This window comes from Anabrus simplex, chromosome 9, assembly GCF_040414725.1.
Source record: "Anabrus simplex isolate iqAnaSimp1 chromosome 9, ASM4041472v1, whole genome shotgun sequence".
Taxonomy (NCBI): domain Eukaryota; kingdom Metazoa; phylum Arthropoda; class Insecta; order Orthoptera; family Tettigoniidae; genus Anabrus; species Anabrus simplex.
The window spans coordinates 125046001-125060672 of NC_090273.1; positions in this window are offsets into that span (position 1 = coordinate 125046001).

Sequence of the window (14672 nt, forward strand, 5' to 3'; positions counted from 1 at the left end):
AGGCTGAATATGATGTTCATAAAAGAAGAAGCAGGAAATTCTACAGGTCTTTGAAAGAAGTTGCAACACTATGCAGAACAAATGACAAAGTGACAGGCCTTGCCTTTGACTGTGTGCAAAATCTGCCCCTGCCACACATACCGGTGCAAGAAGTGTTTTACATGAGACAGTTGTGGGTGAATGTGTTTTGTATTCATGATCTTGAAACGGACAAGTGTGTTGTGTATATGTATCATGAAGGCCAAGGAAAGAAGGGTGCGAATGAAGTTGCTTCTTTCCTGAAAGATTATATAGACGAATTTGTGTCAGAAAATGTTGACCAGTTACACGTTTTCTCTGATGGTTCTCCAGGCCAAAATAAGAACCATACGGTCATAAGACTAATGCTAGGCCTGGCAGCTTCAAATCGATTTAAGGAGATTAGACAGTACTTTCCCGAGAGGGGTCATTCATTCCTACCATGCGACAGGGACTTTGGGCTATTTAAGAAAAACATTAAAAAAGTAGACAGAGTTTATACTATCGAAGAGTATATGGCAATTATTGTAAACAGCAAAGCAAATGTTACAGTTAAGTTAGTAGACTCAAGTGCAGTATTTAATTTTGACAAGTGGTGGCCTGAGTTTTTTAAAAAAGTGACTGTATCAGCTGAAACATCGACAAAGAATACTCCTCGTGCTGGAAAGATTGCATTTTCTCCTTCTTCGTTTAAAGAATACAGATATAGGGCAGAGAAACCAGGAGTTATTGTAGCACTTCCCTTCATAAACAGCATTGTGAAACATACGTTTCATCTTGGGAAAGGTAACTTTTGCACATTTTCCTTGCAACCAATGGCAGCATATCCAGAGGGTGGGGTTCCAATAAAAGCTGAGAAAATAAAGGACTTGCGTAAACTGTTGAAATATGTTGCGAATGAGGATGCTTTGGCATTTTATTTGGACATTATTTCGCAGCCAATGAATTCCCCTTAGGTTAGTAGTCTCGGTTGTAATACTGTAGTTATTTGGCGCTTCAAGGTCATTTGTATTTGTTTTCCCTGTTTTTTCTGTTGGATAAACTGTAAACAGTGCTTATGTATTGCATTAAGCTATGTTTAATATATAACAAAGGTTGGTGTAGTTTGTATGAGAGATTTATTCCCAAACTCCAAATTTTTTTCGGTATTATTGGAGAAAGGAACTAAGTCAAAAAAGTTTAAACGGTCATAAAATTTATAAATTTTTCTTGAACATTTTCCTGTTACCTCCATTACATATCTATCACTGATCTAAATATTATATAAAATAATGGGAACTATTCATTGAAGCGTGTCGAAGAAAATCAGTTTTTTTGCTCTCCTGAAAAGTAGCAAAATCTTAGTTCCTTACTCGACTGCACGATTCAATTGTAATTAATTATTATTAGCCAACCCTACGGTATAGAGGTAGCATACCTGTTTCTTATTCCAAGGCCCTGGGTTCGTTTTCTGGCCAATTCAGGGATTTAAATTCTGGACCGAGGAGTTAGAATGGGGTTCACTTGATACAAGATTCTTCAAGCTGTTAGTTATAGGAAGAAAGCGCACAGTGGAGGATCTATAAACTGGACCATATTTATGGCTTATATTGGTCCATACTGACGACTTACAGTGAATCAAGGAATTTAATTTGAATCTGCCTTGTCAACAGTCGAGTCCCGTTAATCAAAACTAATTGGGACTGGAGTCTGTTCGGATTATGAAATTTTTGGATTAACTGGAAAATATTTTCTAATAGTAATGTTATTGTTTTTACATCCCGCTAACTACTTTTATGGTTTCCGGAGACGCCTAGGTGCCGGGATTTTCTCCCGCAGGAGTTCTTGTATGTGCCAGTAAATCTATTTACACGAGGCTGACGTATTTGAGCACCTTCAAATACAACCGGATTGAGCCAGGATCGAACCTGCCAAGTTGCGGTCAGAAGGCCAGGGAATGGTTTACTGGGCAGCAGAGGCATGGGAGGATGTCGGTGAGCAGTTAATGAGGAAAATGTGGAAGAAATAGTGGCCGAGTCTCGCACTCATCGACAGTCCAGCGGAAGCATCTGCAAATGTCAATCTCTTTAAAATCGTTCAACAACTTCCTGGGTGTGAAGAAGCCAATGAAAATGACATAAGCAAGTGGAGGAAGCTAGGGTTGTGCACTATGTCCCTGTTTCAGCACACTGTGCCAGTGCATAGTTATGTTCCGCTGTTCCGGAATGCGGAGTGTCAGTTGTTCAAAAACATTCTCAAGAGAGACCGAGACAGTGACTCGCTGTCCCATCAGAAGCGCCACTATGCACTGCCCTTCACCTACTAGCTGACTGTTGATACCGGCAGTGTGTCGCCATGTGCTGGAGTCTTCCGTCGTATCCTCTTTGTTCCGAGAGTTCCATTGCACCGGCAACTGGCCTTCGATACATGCAGATAACTTAATGCGTTCTGTTTTGTAAGAAAGATGATAAACTTTGAATAATGTCGCACCGGAGTCCTGTTTACGACATTTTTACAAGAATAAAACTGGACAGAGTGACATGCAATTTATATTCTTCTATTTTGTCTGCAAAGGGATCTTCAACCAGCACAATGACGAAACATTTTAAACTTAAACATCCTACAATTTTTATTTTCATGTTCTACTTGTATAGGCCTAGTTTTATTTTTAATCTCACGTTCCATTTATATTTAGTGTTTCATTTTTATCTTCGTGTTTTGTTTGTATGGATTATTTTTTAATTTTCGTGTTCCGCTTATATATTGTGTACATAAATGGAGTACTGACGAATGTTTCTTCAACTGTGCGAGTATATTTTTAATTGGTGAAAATAACATTGTAATAATAATAATGTTACTTGTTTTACGTCCCACTAACTACTTTTTAAGGTCTTCGGAGACGCCGAGGTGCCGGAATTTAGTCCCACAGGAGTTCTTTTACGTGCCAGTAAATCTACCAACACGGGGCTGTCGTATTTGAGCACCTTCAAATACCACCGGACTGAGCCAGGATCGAACCTGCCAAGTTGGAGTTAGAAGGCCAGCGCCTTAACCGTCTGAGCCACTCAGCCCGGCAAAATAACATTGTGTCATATGTAAACACATCTACTGCCAGTGTAATTGTGACAGGTGTAATGTATTTCAGAATGAATCAAAACATTCTTATCCTAAAAACAACATTTAGACATAATTTTCTGGGTGCCATTTCAGAGTTCCGACTGCTTATTCACGTGCTGTGAAGTTTTATCCTGGCCCTAATTACTCAGAATGTAGGCTGATACATTCAACTGGTGAAAATATCCTTGGATTAGTTTCTTTTAAACACCTGTACTGCCATTGTAACCGTGTTATTTGCATTTCATATTGACCAAAATATCTCCACCTAAAAGCAGCCTTTAAACATTATTATTGGGCACGTTCCAACTGTTCCTTTACGTTCTGTGCAGCTTTATGCTGGCCATAACTACACACAGCACGTCCGGTACAGCAGCAAATTCCTACAGAAGCGGAGCATGTCATGTTGCCTCACAAAGTTCTCTCTACTGCACAGTTACCCGTGTCCTCGCACACTGTACTGAAACACTCCACCTCAAGCTCCTAATGTTCTGGAACAACTGACTTCTGGTCTGCCCAACCCTAATGGAAGCTGACTGTCATCAATTACAAACAGACCAAGAAATTGTAGCTATGGTGGAGAAAGAATCATGTGTTATTATGTTTACATTAAGTTATTCTAGTAAAATATGACTAATAAAATGCAAGTAAATCTTCATTCTGTAATATTTCAATAATTCATTTCAACAATACACTGTAATTAAAAATCCTGATTATTTCACATCATACATGTTTTGAGAATCATAATTCTCTCTTCTTCAGCAAAAATAATACATATCTTGAAAATCCATACCTTGATTAGAATGCAAAACTAATAAGATGTTTAACCATTATAAAAGCATTACATAAAACAAACAATTGAAATACTGCTTCTCTTCTTCTATGACCGCATAGGATCACTTTAGTCAGTCCATCGTTCAGATCTCTTCGAAGGGATTGTTCGGGCTTTGCGCTCCTCCCAGTACTTCTTCAGACGCTCCGATTTTCGTGCCCTTTCCTCAGTTGAAAATATGCATGTTGTTGGTTTGTTTCGTGTAAGGGTAAAGCGGATGTTTGTATTCAATTTTATCTTATTTGTGGTGTCTTCTGTTGTAAGGCCTATTTCCTTCACATCCTCTCTTATTTCTCTGATCCATTTACATCCTGTTGTGATATTTTTTGAGACGAGATTGTGTTGTACTTGTTGTTTCAGAAGTCTCAAATTCTGCTTCCTCATGATACGTCAAAAGAATCCCAGCCTCCTTTTACGCACAGTATCTGTAATGGGTTCTAGCTCTTTGTACACGACTTTGTTAGGTATTATCCGCCACTGTCCATCTTTCTGGTATTTTTTGTTGATGCAGTTTCTTCCAATCCTCTTTTCAATGTTCTGAAGTCTGTCAATCTTTGATTGTTTATTCAGGTGAAAAAGAGTTTCTGCTGCATATGTAGCTACCGGTTTTATAACTGTGTTATAGTGTTTTATTTTTGCATTTACTGATATACATTTCTTTTTGTAGATATCCCATGTTAATTTTTGTGCTTTAGCTAATTTATTTGTTCTTGTTTGGATTGAGATTTTTTCATTTAGGTTATGTGTTATTACTTCTCCAAGATATTTAAATTGAGTTACTATTTTGATTTCATTACCATTTATGATAACTTCTTTTAGTTATGTTGGGTTTGGGGGCTTAATTTGTTTTTTCAAATGATATTTATATAAACTTTATTGCGCACAAGTTGTGCAGTATTAGGATAATTAATCAATACAGAGGTCTATGATTGATTTCACACGATTTTTACACGACAGTACGTGATATCGGTCACAATGTTTATCGCAGAGTTCACATATGCACATCGAGTCCGGGTCGTGGTATGTCTTCGACCTACAGATTTTGTGATGGTAGCCAATTTTATTTGCAATGTTTTGAAGTTCTGATATCTGGGTTTATGTTTCTTTTATGTCCACTGCTAGCAATGCTAAATCGTCGGCAAAACCCAGGTGATTTGTTTTGATTTTTCGGCCAAACTTGATTTTTGGGGGACATTTTCTAAACCATTTCCTCATTACCATTTCTAGAGCACAATTAAATAATAGTGGTGAGAGCCCATCTACCTGCCGTAGTCCTGTTTTAATTTCAAATGTCTCTGATGTTTCACCCCTAAACTTCACTTTAGATTTGGCGTTAGTGTGAGTCAATTTATTCATGTTTATTAATCTGGGGTGTAGTCCAAGGTGTTTTAAAATTTTAAACAGAGATTCTCTATAGATGTAATTGTAAGCTTTCTTGAAATCTACAAATGTTAACACCATATCTCTGTTTCTTCTCCTGTTATAGTCCATTATCAACTTAAGACTCATGATCTGATCAGGACAGCTCCTCCAGGGTCTGAAATCTTCCTTGATATTCTCCTAGTTCTTTCTCAAATTATAAACTTATCCTATTCAGGATGATTGTTGAAAATATTTTGTATGTTATGTCTAGGAGTGAGATTCCCCTGCAGTTATTAGGGTTTGTTTTGTCCCTTTTTTTTGTGCATTGGGTGAATGAGGGCTGTTGTCCAGTGTTCTGGTAGTTCTTGTTGAATCCAGATAGAGACAAGTTGTTGATGGAGGGCAACTTTTGCTGGTCTATATATTTCCAGATTTCCGCAAAGGTCTGATCTTCTCCTGGCGCTTTGTAGTTTTTTAATTTAGTCAGTTCTTGGTAAACTTCCTTTATTGTGGGGGATATTGATGTTCTCTGGCGGTGTTTTTATCGGGGTGTTGGTGTCCAAATGAAGGAGTTTTGTAGGTTCCTCACAATTTAAAAAGCTTGTTGAAATATTTAGCCAGAATTTCTGCATTGTCTTTATTTTATGAGCCAGCTTACCATTTTCATCCTTCATCAGTAGGGTTGGGGGTTCATATTTTTGGAGCTGTTATGTACTGTATATTTTTCTCATTTCAATGAGCCTTCTGATTGGTTTTAGAATGACTGCCAGCAGATAAAGAAGTGGTTAAGTTTGGATGAACTTGCTGATAAGTAATTAAAAATATTGATACATCATGGCAAATAATACTGCCAGTAACAAGAAGTTTGTCAGTTTTGCAGTCAACAGTTTAAAGGATTTAAAATACATATCAGTAAAGCCCATCCAAGGGAATATCGTGGTTTGTTATTAATAAAACCAGCTCCTAGTTTCCAAAATACATCTGTAAGCTTAAACATAAGAACCAAACAAAATATACAAGATACACACCTCCACTTGTCAAGTGAATATTATACTATACAAGAGGAAATGCAGACAGTATTTACGTGAACGAAATTTTAGATGGCGATAAAATAAATGATCTTACATTAGGACAAGAACGGGTTCAGCATTATTTTAAAACCTAATTGAGATGCTAAACCCCCACGTGCATGAAACATACGATTCAGTTGATTCTGTAGCGGCTAATGAAATCCCTAAAATTTACAAAAATTTGGTCTTTTTCATGATTAAAAAGATCTATACAGCACTAGCATAGGGCCTGATAAAGTACTGTTAAAAGCAATACAACATCCAATTGCCACAAACATATTTGTAAAATTTGCTAGCCAGATGTTAATCAGGCATATGGTTCCACATCAAGAACAATCAGCATTTGAGGAGTACGAGCCATTTCAAGGCAGTCAAGCCTCAGCTAGTAGCTCTTCTACTTTGACAGGCACTGGCCTTCCGACCCCAACTTGACAGGTTCGGTCCTGGTTCAGTCTGGTGTTATTTGAAGGTGCTCAAGTACATCAGCCTTGTCACTAGATTTACTGGCACGCAAAAGAACTCCTTTGAGACAAAATTTCAGCACCTTGGTGTCTCCAAAAATCATAAAAAAGTAGTGTGATGTAAAGCCAATAATATTTCCCCTGCCCTGTCACCGCTTTATCCAATGCTCTCTTCACAGCCACTATTTCCTCCCTCCTTACCATATGCTCATACCGCTTCAATCAATTTTCCTTCATCTTTTCTTTCTTTCTTTTTTCTTTTGTGATAACAGTCACACCAGCTCTTCATTGAATATCTTAATTTCTCTAACTGTGAAAGTCTTCAGTATGTCAAAGGTAATTCAGAATAAATAAAACAGAATATAGCTGAAAAAGTAAACATTTAAGAACATGTTAGGCCTATAACTGAAAAGGAATCATTTGATTTTCAGGTATTATCTGTTATTAAATGTTTCCTTTTGCACATATTTTCTACTAATCCTGAATGTTTCGACAGAATGAAGGAACTTGCAGTTACAGATTAAGTTGAAACTGAAAAGAAATGGCTTCCACGATAACAGAAAATATATTTCTTCATCTTTCTCTCAGTGATAACCCCTATTATCCATCTTAACATTCTTATTTCTGCTTTTTGTAACATACCCCAGTCTCTTCTTATTGCCTATACTTCTGCTCATTATATCTGTGCAGGTCTTATCACTGTTGTTCATACTTTTAGTTTCAGAGGCATTTTCTTATAGCACATGATTCCGAACACTTTTCTCTACTTCCTCCAGCCTGCTTTGATTCTCTCTATAACATCCTTTTCAAGCAGTTAAATATAAAGTTTTTATAAACATTAGAGAACACATACTTAATTCTGCACTCAATTGTCATGTAACTGTGAATAATACTTAGTTTGTTTTTGAAGAATTCCTAAACTGGATTTTGTTCTATCTTATTTCTTTTTTTTTCAAATAAGCAGTTACATTAAAATTAACAAAAGAAAATACTACATACAGTACTCTGGAGCAAGCAATTTTCTCAAAACATGTTGTGCCTGTCTTGTTGTTAGTCGTTTAGTCGCTTCCGACTCTCCGTGACCCCATAGACCAATGTGCGCCATTTCTTCCTGTCGCGTACTATTTTCTGAACTCTTTCTAAATTGAGAGCCGTGGCTTCCTTGATGCCATCAATCCACCTCATCCGTTGTCGCCTTCTTCTCCTGTTACCACCAGTCTTCCCCAGCATTAAGGTCTTTTCCAGTGAATCATGTTTTCTCATAATATGACCGAAGTACTTTAGTTTTTGTCTGAGTATTTGACCTTCCAGTGAACAGCCCGGGTTGATTTCCTGTAATATGGACTTATTAATCTCTTCACAGTCCACGGAATGACACAATAAATGAAAAAATTCTCCTCCTTCGTACTTCCTTGGACATTGTCCAGCATTACATCAGTCAATACTTTCTTCTTTGAACGTATTATATTGTATTTGTACTACTGGCAGATGAAAGTTGACTGTTCACTGTTTTTGAAGTGGAAGTTACTGTAGGTTAGTGTTAGTCACTAGACTTCTGTCCATTTTTATAAAAACAACTCGAGTCGCATGCTTGAGAGACATGTTTACAAGATGGAATTCACACATGCGTACAGAGAGTGCAGCAATACACAGTATACACTTTTGACTCGAGAGGCTTCATGAGATTGAGATTTTGGCTACTAGCTTTGAGACTCAAGCAAGAAGCATTCCCATCTCTACTTTTTACCAGAGCAAGAGGAACTTTATCTAGAAGAAGGAAGTACCAAGGAAGAGTAAAGAGATGATGTATAATATGTATTATTGCCCCAAACTGACATATGCAGCAAGACTCAGACAAAGATGAAAGTTTTAAGAAATATGGTAGGGACAAGATAGAGCAGAGTAAGAAATGAAGATGTCACGAAGGAAATGAGAGTAGAGCAGCTTTCCAACAGAAAGGAGAGAGATAGACGGAGATAGTTCAGATTTGTTACGAGGATAGAGGAGGGAAGGCTACCGAAGTGGATGATTGAGGCTAGGACAGAAGGAAGGGGAACAAGAGCTGACCCAAATTAATGCAGTAGGACAGGATCAATAATAGCATAATAAGGAGCGTGGATTGGAACACAGTTGTGGAGCAGCTATGATGATTGGATACAGGAACATGGAAAGATGTCATTAACATCCCAACCCTGCTGGAGCTGGAAAAGGGAAATTGATGAAGATGATGTCAAGTTATATTATTTAAAATTTTCACTGATAACTTTTTCTTTTTTTTTTTTTTTTTTTTTTTTTGCTAGGGGCTTTACGTCGCTCCGACACAGATAGGTCTTATGGCGACGATGGGATAGGAAAGGCCTAGGAGTTGGAAGGAAGCGGCCGTGGCCTTAATTAAGGTACAGCCCCAGCATTTGCCTGGTGTGAAAATGGGAAACCACGGAAAACCATTTTCAGGGCTGCCGATAGTGGGATTCGAACCTACTATCTCCCGGATGCAAGCTCACAGCCGCGCGCCTCTACGCGCACGGCCAACTCGCCCGGTTCACTGATAACTAAAATTTGTTAGGAAATAATATAATATGGAAAGTGATGAGGAAATCACATAATCCTAAAACTATTCTAACAAATAACTGACATATTTAAATGAGCATAGTCTTTTGCTAAGTTTAAACAAAAGTCTTTGCGTTTCTTTACTTGCACTTTGATGCAAAGGGAAGCAAAAAGAAATGGTGTCTTCTAAAACATTCCTTTGTACCTGAATAATCACCAGCATAATACATTATTTGTACATTCACTTTGAAGAACTTTTGAAAGAACTTCAAAATCACATAATTAGCTTTTCAAGATGCTAGGAAAAATGCTATTTAGTGTCACTTTATTAACAGGGAGAATGTGAAATATTTTCAAGTTGCTGAACACAAACTGTGGTTGAGAAAACATTTTCACAGTCTTCAAGATGCAAATTTGGCAACCATCAGTTAGTTCTTCCTGATTCCTTGCATTTTATAGACAGGCTCCAAAGCATTCAATGATGCATTCAAAAAAAAGTGTATCCTGGTCCAGAATAATGAATGAGCTGTGAAACTAACTGCACAAAGAAGGCAGAGATACAAAATGACACAAGGGGAGATCAAATATAAACAGAATTTTATTTTTTATTTAAATTCATTTATTGAAATCACAAGGCAATCACAATTTAATTTTCCACATAGTTTCCTGCTATGGAAATGCATTTCTCCCAGCGTATGGGCAGCTTTTTGATGCCCTCATCGTAAAAAGAACAGGGTTGTGTCACCAGCCAGTTGCACATGAAGTCTTCCACACTCTTGTCACCTTCAAATCGTTGCCCTCCTAGAGCTTCTTTAAACGGTCTGAACAAATGGAAAATTACAGGGCGATAAGTCCGGACTGAAAGGAGGATGATCAAGTGTAGTCCAGTGCATTTCCTGTAGCTTGGAGACAGAGCTGCGGTATGGGGCCACTCATTGTCGTGGAGGATAACCTGTCGAATCTGTTTGTCTCGTCTTTTGCAGCGATAAGCAACCCTCGCCTTATTCAACAGCTCGCAGTAGTAAGCAGCAAAAAAATCGATCAGCAAAATGCCTTGCTGATAGAAAAAAACTGTTGCAAGAACCTTACCAGCTGACAGTCGAGTCTTGGCTTTCACTGGTGCTTCCTCCCATTTTCCTCTGCCACTCCTTACTGGCTTGTTTGGATTCGGGAGTGTAGTGGTGGACCCATGTTTTGTCGCAGGTGACGATCCGACTCAAAAATGCATCACCTTCAGCAAACCTTGCTGTAAGCCTGACAGATCTCCAAACGTCTCAACTTCAGATTGTCTTCAAAAGGCGAGGACCCATCTGGAACACACTTTAAGGAACTGTACGTCATTTGTGATGATTGCTTGACAGCTCCCATAACCGATTCCGACTTGTTCTGAAATTTCTGATACTCTCGCCTGTCGATTGTCGTCAATAATGTCTTTAAGTACACAATGCTGGTCCGAGGACGGCGATCGTGTTGCTGATTTTCTACACGTTCTCACCGTTCCTTGAACTTTTTATGACAGCCAAACACACACATCCTTGACAATGTTTGATCACTGAACTGTGCAGTCAATCTCTGGCAAATCTCCGCCGCTGTAACTCCTTCACAAGCATGAAATTTTATAATTTTGCACTGCGCAGTGTAGGGATGCAGCTGTTGCTCCGATATCGTGAGCGCTACTGAAGAAAGGGTGGGAAATATTTAACAGCACACTCTCCCCACTCCTAACGGTCCTGCCTAAGCATAGCAGAAGCGCGGGGCCAGTCCTACCAACTGTTGATGTTCAGGAACAAAAATCCTGTTTATATTTGATCGACCTTCGTAATGATGATCCAAACAAAATATCAAGTTTGCAATCTAAAACTACAAATCGCTGTCTTACTTTACCTGATGCCTTTACTTATTAGAACACTCCATAGCAGAAGATTCCAACTTTAATTAAGGGAACTGAATGAGAGGCAGGAAAGAAATTGAATATTTTGGCTTTCTTCACATAATCAACTTCTACAATATTTATAAGAATTTACTCATTTCCTCAACAAACACACATTATAAATAATACTCTCAAGACATTTTAAGAAGCCATCGTTCTGCTGGATCACGAGTCATTTAGAACTGATTTTCATTCAACATTCACAGTTTCAGCTAATTTGCTATACATCCATATTAATATTGGTAAACATATAAGCTCTGTCTAACATTTCCTTTATTAAATGGACTCCTTTTATGAAGTCAAATGAAGTTTCACCAGTCATGCTAAAAAAGGTACACATTCAGACAAGACACAATTATTCAAATAATCTCATGAAGTTTCCTCTAGTGTTCAAATATATATTTTTAAAAATTATCACCACATGAGCAGATATATTGCATGGATTTATAGCAGTGCTTGCATTTATTATTTTAAAAAGAGAGAAAATACAAAAAGTAAAAAGTAGTAGTTTTATTTTTACAGGGTGTCCAGTTTCAAGTATGAATATTCAAAAATTGTATCACAATAATTAGCATATGTATACATCCAATTTCACATCCTAATTAGCAAATTACTAGATACAAATTACTCTATGACTAGGAAGACCAAGTAAATGGACTGTAAAACTAAAATAAACTTATACAATCATAGAATAAAACATTAGAAAAACGTTGAATAACAAAGCATATTATGGAAATTATGCATTGGACTTTCTCGACAGCGAGAGCCTTAAACTGTTCATTAACTAAATACTCAGGAATGATCTGTAGAACACATCCAAGCTGTTTGAACTGTTACTCTTTCTATTAAAACAGTGACAGATAATATAGCTGCAATAGATTCCTTGTTTAAAAACTTAAAATACCGCTCAATTTAAGCTTGAAATTCCTGTAAGATTGTTTAACATATATGTGTAGTGAGTAAGTTATTTTCAATCGAGCAAATACAGATACATCTTGTCAAGCAAAATTCTTATTACAGTTCCTACCTAAGGAATTGTTTATCTTATTCAGTCTGTCCATGATATTTTGTTTTGTTTTTCAACTACTCACTTCTTTGTTGCTATAATATTACTACAGTTTGTTATGTGCTTCTTGTCACTAAATTGTATCATAGTTATCACGCATTCAAATTGTTGAACTGTTGAAAATAAATTCAAGGATGGAATGAACGTGTTGAAAAGTAATAATACAAACAAAATTCTGATAACAATCAAGTATTTTTCCTATTCTAAATGGAATTCATTGTACAGTACTGGTGTACTGCTATAAGAACATAGCACCATGGCGTACAAATATTACTTAATAAATATATACTGATATTTTTAACTACATACTATAATAAATTATAAGTTTATTTAAATCTTGAGCAAGATCTGAAGACCCAAATGCAATGATCATAATAGTTGAAATCAATGGTTCAACAACAACAACAACAACAACAACAAACCAATTGGCTAAAATAATCAGGACGGCTCCACTACAATTCAGCCAATATAATTAAAACAAAATTATTAGAATTGAAGCTTCCATGGCGTGTAGAATTATTTAGTTCTTCTTTTCGGGCTGAACCGTGTTGTTGTTTTCTGTACATTCTGTACAGTTTGCTGACGTTCCGAATACATTGCAGTATTCTTTGTCAAGGCGACTGAAATACCCCTACTTGATCCGAGGTAATCGGTCTCCCAGGCAACAGCTAAAGAAAGGGGAAAAAAAAAGATTTTCTAGGCCTAGCAAACTCCTAAGGGTCAAAAGGTATGAAGAGTTGACCCTGGGAAGTTGTATAGGAAACATGGAAGGGTGGAACATAGCACAGGTATGTGGAAGTAGTGTTTTTTTTTTTTTTTTTTGCTAGTTGTTTTACGTCGCACCGACACAGACAGGTCTACATAAAATCAGTTTCATGGTCCGTATCGCACTCTAAAGCATTACTTTGTCAATTTTATATATTTTTCATCTAAAGCATTACTTTGTCAATTTTATATATTTTTCATCTAAACAGTGTTATGTGGCTGAAGATGTTGATAATATACGAAACATGTACCACTTTTGACCTTTAAAATTGCCTTAAGCAATCACTGTATCGACTAGGTGGAAAATAAATAAATACTTAATTGTGAACAGATAGGTCTTACGGCGACGATGGGACAGGAAAGGGCTAGGAGTGGGAAGGAAGCGGCCGTGGCCTTAATTAAGGTACAGCCCCGGCATTTGCCTGGTGTGAAAATGGGAAACCACGGAAAATCATTTTCAGGGCTGCCGACAGTGGGGTTCGAACCTACTATCTCCCGAATACTGGCCGCACTTAAGCGACTGCAGCTATCGAGCTCGGTGGTATGTGGAAGTAATGTCCCCCAAATCTGATAATATTGTTTTTAGAATTCATCACTGGGAAGAGTTGGATTAAAGGCAATGTTATTCACTGACTGCTACCCTTGAGACACACCTTTTATACCAAGGATTCTTCTTCTTGCTTGCCTTATCCGTTCCAGATGTTGGATGCCATCATGTCCATCTTTGATTTGTTGATCACAATTCTAAATAGTTCAGCAGACTTCAAATTATACCATTCTCACAAGTTCACCATGCAGAAGGCTCTCTCTGTGGATCAGTCATTGTGTGTTGGCCTCCGGGTACCAAGACAGCAGGTTCAAACCCAGTGGAGATAGTTGGATTTTTGAAGGAAAAAGAAAAAGCAAGGCCATTTGACACTCCATGTCATACTGTGTTGGAATGTGTTGGCATGTAAAAGGTCTCTGGCGACACATTTGGTGTTCACCAACAAAATTAATTAGAACTCAGCCATAGACGCCCTAGAGAGATTTGGTTTACTCTGCCATCTAATAGGCCTAGAGTAAAATAGAACGTCGATACTCACGGGCAAACAGCCAGACGGCGTCAAATTAAAATGCTTGCACATGGCAGCTGAGGCCATGACTTCCTTTTATTCAACCAGAAAATTTGTTTACCATGTGCTCTTCTATTTTCTAGTTTATCTTATGACTTGTAGAAGGCAATATTTTTGCTAGTTCCACTTAATAATGTGTCTGGATTCCAGGGAACAATTTCAACCACTTGTCTTTTATTTAACATACCAGAATAAATCTCTAGCTTTCTATATATATATATATATTAACAAACAAAACAAAATCAGGTTTTATGTAAGTGTTAATATTGTAGTAATTTGTTACAAAACCTGAAGTTTTATGTGAAAAAACCATAGGGACTTAGAAAAATCTTGATGTCCACTAGCTAAAAATCTTGATGTCCAATAGCTAGGATTCAAAACACAATAACTTCGGTGAGAAGCCAGTGAGT